This window comes from Mus pahari, chromosome 1 (genome assembly GCF_900095145.1).
Source record: "Mus pahari chromosome 1, PAHARI_EIJ_v1.1, whole genome shotgun sequence".
NCBI classification, from domain to species: domain Eukaryota; kingdom Metazoa; phylum Chordata; class Mammalia; order Rodentia; family Muridae; genus Mus; species Mus pahari.
Window position 1 is genome coordinate 21,274,336 of NC_034590.1, and position 9,154 is coordinate 21,283,489.

The following is a 9,154-nucleotide window of genomic DNA, read 5'->3' on the forward strand; positions in this document are numbered from 1 at the left end:
GGCTATGTCAGTGCCTGGCAAACACAGAAGTGGATGCTCACAGTCAGCTATTGGATGGAACACAGGGCCCCCAATGGAGGAGCTAGAGAAAGTACACAAGGAGCTGAAGGGGGCTGCAACCCTGTAGGTGCAACAACAATATGAACTAACCAGTAACCCCTGAGCTCGAGTCTCTAGGTGCATATGTAGCAGAAGATGGCGTATTCAACCATTATTGGGAAGAGAGGCCCCTTGGTCTTGTAAACTTTATATGACCCAGCACAGGGCAAGGCCAGGGCCAAGTAGTGGTAGTGGGTGGGTAGGCAAGCAGGAGCGGGGGTGGGGTATAGGGAACTTTCGGGATAGCATTTGAAATGTAAATAAAGAAAATAATAATAAATAAATTTTAAAAAATTAACAGAGTACAATGTGTCCAAATAGAACAGCTGGAATATGAATAAAACTAAAGTATTTCAAAAAAAAAAGAAGCATAAAGCAAAAAAAAATTTCCCTCCCCTAAATAACTTTTATAATGGTATTTATAACACAGCAACAATAATCCTATATAAGATAATACCTGACTATATATCCCCTGGCATATAACCTAAATAATTTATATCCTAGTAAAAACATTATTAATATTAATTCTTGTTCCATTCACAATAATCAGCCTAGATATTAGTCAACTGATGACTGAGCAAAGAAATAATATATATATATGTAAATATGTATATATGTAAATATATATATATATATATATATATATATATATACATACATACATACAATGGGACTTTTTTAAATAGAAAAATAAGTTATTGTGAAATTTTCATGTAAATTGCTATCATGAAAAAATTATATTCGGAGAAGAAAACCTCAGGAACATGAAATAGGAAAATACCAGCTAGTCTCTATCTGTTAATACTAGCTTTAAATATCTAGGGTTTTTTTTTGTCATCTATGATTATTTGTGATATCCAGGACAATGAAAAGAGTATTAAAATGGGAATTCAAGCATGACTGGAGCCTGAAGGCACAAGTTGATGAGAGTTCACAGAAGGGCCTGCTTATCGAGAGGGGATACCTTAAGGGAGGGAAAAGAATGAAATGAAGAAATATGAATGTACAAACAGGATAGTGGTGTAGAAAGACTCACATAGTAGAGGGTTGGGGAAATAGGTAAATAAGGCAAGATCAATATTATTAATCAAAATGAAGGGCATAAAGTAATTTACTGTCTTATAACTTAACTTGAATATGTAATTTATTTTTGGAAAATGAATTTTCTTTATAGCAGGGTTCTATCTCAGCAATTTCATAGTATGACAATCTTATGCTTGTTTAGCTCTGAAACATTCAATTGTTTTCTGTTTTATATTTTAATTTTCTGTAAATATTATAAAGTGTTATTAGTCATATTTTCCAAGGAGAATAAATAAATATTATTAGTCTAAAAGAAAGAAAGAAAGAAAGAAAGAAAGAAAGAAAGAAAGAAAGAAAGAAAGAAAGAAAGAAAGAAAGAAAACTGAGTTTTCAGGGAGCTACTTTTGAACCTGAAAAGGCTGCTTTGATGACTAGTGGGTTGTTAAACAAACTACCTTGCCAGACATATATGTATGTGTATATCTGTATACATAAATATTTATGTATATGTACATATGTAACATATATTTATGTAATATATATGTGTGTATCAAGGAGTGCCCAGAGAACTCCCCAAACAATTACAGACTCTTGTTATTTATTTTCATTTCAAATAATATTTACATATTCAGACCCTATTACTCAAGACACTGCACACTTTTAGTGTACAAATTATATAGAACAAGCTGGTCTTGGGGGATAGGACAAGCTTACTTTCTGTTGGGTAACTTTTACAGTCCCAGAAGGTGCTGTTAAGGCTCCTATGGGACTAAAAATATCTATTGTCAATGGAGGTAAGGTTGCTTTCTGGATGGATTTGAAGCAAAATCTGTAGAGGAAATACTTGCCTTCTGCTTAAAATAAGATAAAAACTAAATTTACATTGCATTGAGCTGTTCTCTGAATATAATATTTATACTTCTGTATGGACACTACACTCAGACTTCATCAGAGAAAATTCTATTTTTAAGAAAATACTTGTAAGTGATTCATGGCAGCATAAAATATTGAGGATAATTACTGTTTGAGTGCTTAGTCCTAAGAAGCTCATTTATATCATCCTCTATGAGGATCAGTTAACATTGCAGGAAAAAAATCAGAAAGAGTGTAAGCAGGAACCATAAAGAGAAGAGTTTCAAAAATGACATATCTTTGCCAATGCATGCTCATTCCAGTCATTGACTCAGAGTAGTTGGGAATACCCACACACACTATGACCAAATATGTTCCCATCAATTTCCAGGCAATGATGGATGGTGGATTCTGGGAGGGCTACCTCTGGAAGCTGACTAACAACAGATTCCATGAGAGGAGAAATAATTTCTTTCAATCAGGTTCCCACTAGTAATCAAATCAAGTGCCAGTAGATAGTACAATTTGCCCTACTGGAATACAGAATAAATTTTATAACACAACATTAAATATCATGATCTCAAAAAAGGAACTGGTAAACAGAGAGGTTGACAGAGATGAGAGGAATATTTGATAGAGCTGGACAGAGTAATCAGAGTATATTCTATGCTTAAATCAAATTTTCAAAAAACAAAATTGATCAATATTTAATGTATGGGGCAGAACACAGGTACATTGCTATCACAGCAACAGCCAGATCTAGGTTCAGATAGAGCTCCACACTACATGTTCTTTATTTGGGTTATAGATAGGTTAAACACCTCATATAACTTTCCTATCATTGATAAGTTTTAATTACTTGAGTTCCTCACAGTCACTTAATTTTAGAGAAGCTGTTGCCTACTGAGACTGAAATGCACAAAGGAATGGAAACTTTCCCTTGTAGAAAACACAGGTAACTGAGGGACTGACGTAACTGGGATTTTAAAGACAGTGCCTGTACATACAGTTGCTAAGTTAAGGAAAGGGGCAGAATTACTACTCAGCAGCAGTCTGAGTAGTTGGGATGACAGCAGAATTTGGGAAAGCACAACAAGAGGAGATTGCCTTGGCCCAGTCTTCCATCAGCCTAGTCTACAAGCCTACAATGCTGTCATGAGGAATTTTGTGGGTGCTTCTGCAGAAAAACATGATAATTTTTGGATTTTCCACCTCAAGATGTATTTATATCTTCACAGGCCATGAAATATATATGACAGTTTGGAAAGAAGGTCTCAAAAGGCACCTTACCTTTGCTCTATTCTTCTTATGGGAGGTGTTAAACTGGTCTGTGGCAAAGAGAAGAGTCCTCTGATTCAGTTGTCAATATGAATATGTCCTAGCATATAGACTACTGAGAAAATGATGCTTGAGGGATAATATTTAAAAGAGGAAGAAAGTTCTGTGGTTTCCTGTAGTTGGACTCCTTTGAGTCATGCTCCTCACGAGACTCTTCCGAACATTTGGCCTGACTCCTATCCCCTGTCCATTGTTCATAAGAAATGTATGTTCTCTTTTCCACTTAGTGTTTGCTTTATTTTTTTAACTTCTTGCATCTAGAAGGTGAGCAATGCCAAATGATGCAAGCCAGTACTGCAGCTTTTTCAGACATAACATATTGGAAAGCTAGAAAATGATGGTGCAATAAACATAAGGATAATGATCAAATCTGATGAATTTATAGAATGACTTGAAAATATCAGGCAGGAGTCTCAGGTTTGAAACTAGAAGCATCCCATAGGTCAGAACCCCAGCCAGGGGAAGGATTTCAGGAATATGTAGCCTGCAGACTCCTGGAACATCATCAACCTTACTGCTAAGATGACCAAGAATGAGGCCAACTGAGCACTGAGCAACAGGGTCTTTAAAAAGAACTAAAGGTATGGTCTGCAGGAGTGCTGGATAAACCTGCTTCTGCAAAGGTAGTAATGAAGGAAACCAAAAAGGCAACAGAAATGAATAAACCTTTGATTAAAAAAAAATGAATAAACCAACTAGAATGGGAAGGGAGACAAAAAAGAAAAAGATCAAGACCAAAAAATGTATTTAGTTTTAGTGAGTGGTAAATAGTAATGGGGAGTGACTGACCTTGGAGGAAACAGGAGAAAAAGGAGCCATGTCTGCTTGATCTCAGAGCTATATCTCCTTGGTAATTCCTGCCTCACTATTTTATGATACTAAATACTTTTATAAACTTTTTTTGTTTTTTTTTCAAGACAGGGTTTCTCTGTATAGCCCTGGCTGTCCTGGAACTCACTCTGTAGACCAGGCTGGCCTCGAACTCAGAAATCCACCTGCCTCTGCCTCCCAAGTGGGATTAAAGGCATGCACCACCACACCTGGCCTTTTATTAACTATTTTGAAAAAGCCAAATTTAGTAACTATATGACATTTCAAATTTTTAAAAAGGTGTTCTTTGTATATGGATTTTCATGTACATTGGTAAAATGGATGCTCTTATAAATATTCATGCATATGTGTAAACATGCTAGTGAAGACCAGAGCTCAATGTCTGGGGTATTTTGCTAACCCTCTTCAACTTATATCTTAAATCAGGAGTCTCCACTTGAAAGCATAACTTAACTGTTGAGCTATTCTTAACTCTCTTTCCCAGTATCTCCCATGTGCTGATAAAATAGGTAGACTACAAATTGGCATTAATATGGGGGATGAAGGTTTAAAGGCAGACTCTCACAATTGCACAGAGGATGGTTTCCTCTCTGAACCATCTCCCAAATCTAGTTAGGAACACTTTTATGAAGGGAGAAGTCTCACTTCACTGTATCTATACATAAATGATTTTTAAGAGATGGGATTATTAACTGGGTTGGTGAGTTTATTTGTATTAGGTTGGTTGGTTGGTAGGTAGGTAGGTAGGTAGGTAGGTAGGTAGGTAGGTAGATAGGTAGGTAGGTTGGTTGGTTAGGGTTTGGCTGGTTGACTGGCTGGCTTGTTAGTTTGGGGGTTGGGTGCTTGTTTGCCTGAATGTTTATTTGGTTGGTTGAGTGGCTTGTTAGTTAGTTTATTCTTTGGTTGTTTGGTTTGTTGTTCAAACAGTTGGTTGACTTTCTCTAGCCAGGAAACAGTAAGATATGAATTACAATATGATTTGGTTACTTCCATTTTCAGCCTTACATTCCATAGGATAAAGTGATTAATTTCTTATTCTAAAATACATGCTAAGTGGCAACTTGAATTCAACTACAGTATTTACTCTGTCTAAAATATTTTAAACTACTTGTATCCCCACATGATATTTTGGTAGGCTGCTTACTTATAAAACCTGTTTCTTCTCTCATTGGTGTCCCACAAGGCTATTCTCTGCTACCTATGTGGCTGGAGACATGGGTCCATCCATGTGCTGGATGCCCCAGTGTAGGGGAATTTCAGGACAGGGTTGCAGGAGTGGGTAAGTTAGTGAGCAGCAGGAAGGGAGTTGGGATAGGGGAGGTTTCAGCGTAGAAATGAGGAAAGGGGATTAAAATTTGCATTGGAAATAAAAAACATCTATTAAAAAATTTAAAAAAAAAGAAAGAAAACCTGTTCTTGATCTTCGTTCTGTCAAAGTTCTGTGATCTCTGTAGTGCCCTTGGTGATAGTATTATAATCTGCTATTTTTTGTTAAAGGGATACGAAAGAAAATACGAGTGTGTGCTATATATGATATAAAACTGTGGATTGGTGAGACATGTAAACTCTTATCTGAAGTGGAAGTTTCTGGTTGTATATTCTGATGCCAGTACATATGATTTCTAGTAATGCCAAGAGCACATATTATTTCCACCGGAGTGCCTTTGCCTTTGATACAGGGAAACAAAAAAAGCTGAGCAATTCTATCCCCTGTATCAACTTGCATCTCCTTTTCCACATAGCTCATGATTTTTGTTTCTTCTTTGCAATCCCCATCTACTATACTTTGAATAGAACTGAATGGAATAAGCACCTGAATTAACACAAAGAAGACAGAAATAAATACCTGAAATAAAATCAAAACAATTGTCTGACTATAAAAACAGTATAAAATTTATGTCTGGAAAACACAAAGATCTCAAAGATTAAAACATCAAGAATGAAAACAATGAAATAACTAGATGAACCATACATTTGAAAAGACACATCCTTATACAAGAAGTATAAATATCTGTTAATATATTGAAAAATGTATACCACATCTCCACCTGAAATCAGTGATCAGCACAACACTTGCCAACACATAGCTCTGTCTGCCTTTGGTGAGGCCTACTTCAACGTGGGACATACAGAGGCTAATAGGTCAATCAATGCCAGACACAACCAGATGGTGACAGACAAGAAAAAAAAATGTCATCAACAGAAGCCAATGCAGTATGGCACAATCATAACCCAGCTTTCCTACTACAGCCAGCCATGAGTACCCTAAAACACCTGAAGATCAAGACTATGACCTTAAATCGCATTGTCATGAATATGAGAGAAACCTTTAAAGAAGATATAAATGAATCCCTTAGTGAAATAAGGAAAACACAATAAAACACGTAGAAGCTCTTGAGGAAAAAAATAAGTACCTTAAATATATTCAGGAAAATATAACTAAATAGGTGAAGGAAATGAATAAAATGGTCCAAGACCTAAAAATGGAAATAGAAGAAATAAAGAAAATAATAATGGAGGCAGTTATGGAGATGGAAAAACCTAAGAAATAGAATGGGTACTACAGTTGCAAGCATTGCCAATAGAATGCTAGAGATGGAAGAAAGAATATTAAGCATAGAATATATCATAGAAGAAATTGATATACCTGTCAAAGAAATGTCAAATGTAAAAATTTCCTAACATAGAGTAAATTTGGGACACTAAAAAAGACCAAATCTATAAATGATAGGGGTAGAAGAGGGTGGAGATTTCCAGTTCAAATGGTCAGGAAATATCTTCAACAAATAATAGAAGGAAACTTTCTTTTTTTAGTAGATATTTTCTTTATTTACATTTCCAATGTTATCCCCTTTCCTGGTTTCTCCTCAAAAACAACCCTATCCCATCCCCCCTACCCCTGCTCACCAACTCACCCACTCCCAATTCCTTGTCTGGACATTGCCCTACCCTAGAGCATTGAGCCTTCATAGAACTAAGGACTTTTCCTTCCAATGATGTCCAACAAGGCCATCCTCTGCTACATATGCAACTAGAGCCATGGATCCCTCCTTGTGTACTCTTTGGTTGGTGGTCTAGTTCCCAGGAGCTCTGCAGGTACTGGTTGGTTCATACACATGTTCTTCCTATGGGGCTGCAAACCCCTTCAACTCCTTCAGTTGTTTCTCTAACTCCTCCATTGGGGACCCGGTGCTCAGTCCAATGGTTAACTGTGGGCATGCACCGATGTTTTTGTCAGGTACTGGTAGAGCCCCTCAGGAGACTTGTTGATATCCACAGTAGTGTACGGGTTTGGTAACTGTGTATGGGATGGATTCCCAGATGGGGCAGTCTGTGGATGGCCTTTCCTTTAATCTCTGATCCACACTTTGTCTCTGTATCTCCTTCCATAGGTATTTTGTTCCCCCTTCTAAGAAGGGCCAAACTATCCACACTTTTGTTTTCCTTCTTCTTGAGCTTCATAAGGTCTGTGAATTGTATTTTGGGTATTTCGAGGTTCTGGGCTAATATCCACTTATCAGTGAGGGCATACCATGTGTGTTCTATACTTGATTGGGTTTCATCACTCAGGATACTATTTTCTAGTTCCATCCATTTGCCCAAGAATTGCATGAAGTCATTGTTTTTAATTGCTGAGTATACTCCATTGTATGAGTATTGTATTCTATATCCATTCCTCTGTTGAGGGACATTTCGTTTCTTCAAAGCTTCTGGCTATTATAAATAAGGATGCTATGAACATAGTGGAGCATGTGTCCTTATTAAATGTTGAAGCATTTTCTGGTTATATTTCCAGGAGTGGTATAGCTGGGTCCTCAGATAGTACTATTTCAAATTTTCTGAAGAACTGCCAGACTGATTTCCAGAGTGGTTGTACCAGCTTGCAATACCACCAGCAATGGAGGAGTGTTCCTTTTTCTCCACAACCTCACCAGCGTCTGCTGTCACCTGAGTTTTTGATTTTAGCCATTCTTACTGGTGTGAGGTGGAATCTCAGGGTTGTTTTGATTTGCATTTCCCTGATAACTAAGGATATTGAACATTTCTTTAGGGGCTTCTCAGCCATTTGCTATTCCTCAGTTGAGAATTCTATGTTTACCTCTGTACCTCATTTTTTTAAATATGGTCATTTGGTTCTCTAGAATATAACTTCTTTAGTTATTTATATATAGTGAATATTAACCCTCAATTGGATGTAGGGTTGGTAAAGATTTTTCCCAATTTGTTGGTTGTTGGTTTATACTATCGACAGTGTCCTTTGCCTTACAAAAGCTTTGCAATTTTATGAGGTCCCATTTGGCTACTCTTGATCATAGAGCATAAGCTACTGGTGTTTTGTTCAAGAAATTATCCCCTATATCCATGTGCTTGAGGCTCTTCCCCTCTGTCTCTTCTGTAATTTCATTGTATCTGGTTTGGTGTGGAGGTTCTTGATCCACTTGGGCTTGAGCTTTGTGATGAGGAAATAAGAATGAATCGATTTGCACTCTTTACACGCTGATGGCCAGTTGAACCAGTACAATTTATTGAAAATATATTTTTTACACTGGTTTTAGATCCAATGTCATAGATCAAGTGACCATAGGTATGAGGGTTCATTTCTGGGCCTTCAGTTCTTTTTTTTTAATTTTTTCTTTTAAAATTAGGTATTTACATCATTTACATTTCAAATGCTATACCCAAAGTCCCCTATACCCTTCCCCCTTTCTCCCCTACCCACCCATTCCCCCTTCATGGCCCCGGTGTTCCACTGTACTAGGATATATAAAGTTTGCAAGACCAAGGGACCTCTCTTCCCAGTGATGGCTGACTAGACCATCTTCTGTTACATATGCAGCTAAAGACATGACCTCTGTGGGTACTGGATAATTCATATTATTGTTCCACCTATAGGGTTGCAGACCCTTCAGCTCCTTGGGTACTTTCTCTAGCTCCTCTATTGGGGGCCCTGTGTTCCTTCCAATAGCTGACTGTGAGCATCCACTTCTGTGTTTGCCAGACACTGGCATAG

General features: G+C 37.2%; 1 protein-coding gene across 1 annotated transcript in view; it reads right to left on the reverse strand.

The window, feature by feature from the left end:
- LOC110334671 (mas-related G-protein coupled receptor member B2) overlaps positions 1-3,320 on the reverse strand; it is a 6,388-nt gene extending 3,068 nt beyond the window's left edge. The window contains exon 1 of the mRNA XM_021216497.1: positions 3,265-3,320. The gene's annotated coding sequence lies outside the window, so the exon portion shown is untranslated. The remainder of the gene's footprint in view (positions 1-3,264) is intronic.
- Positions 3,321-9,154: the final 5,834 nt, after the last annotated feature.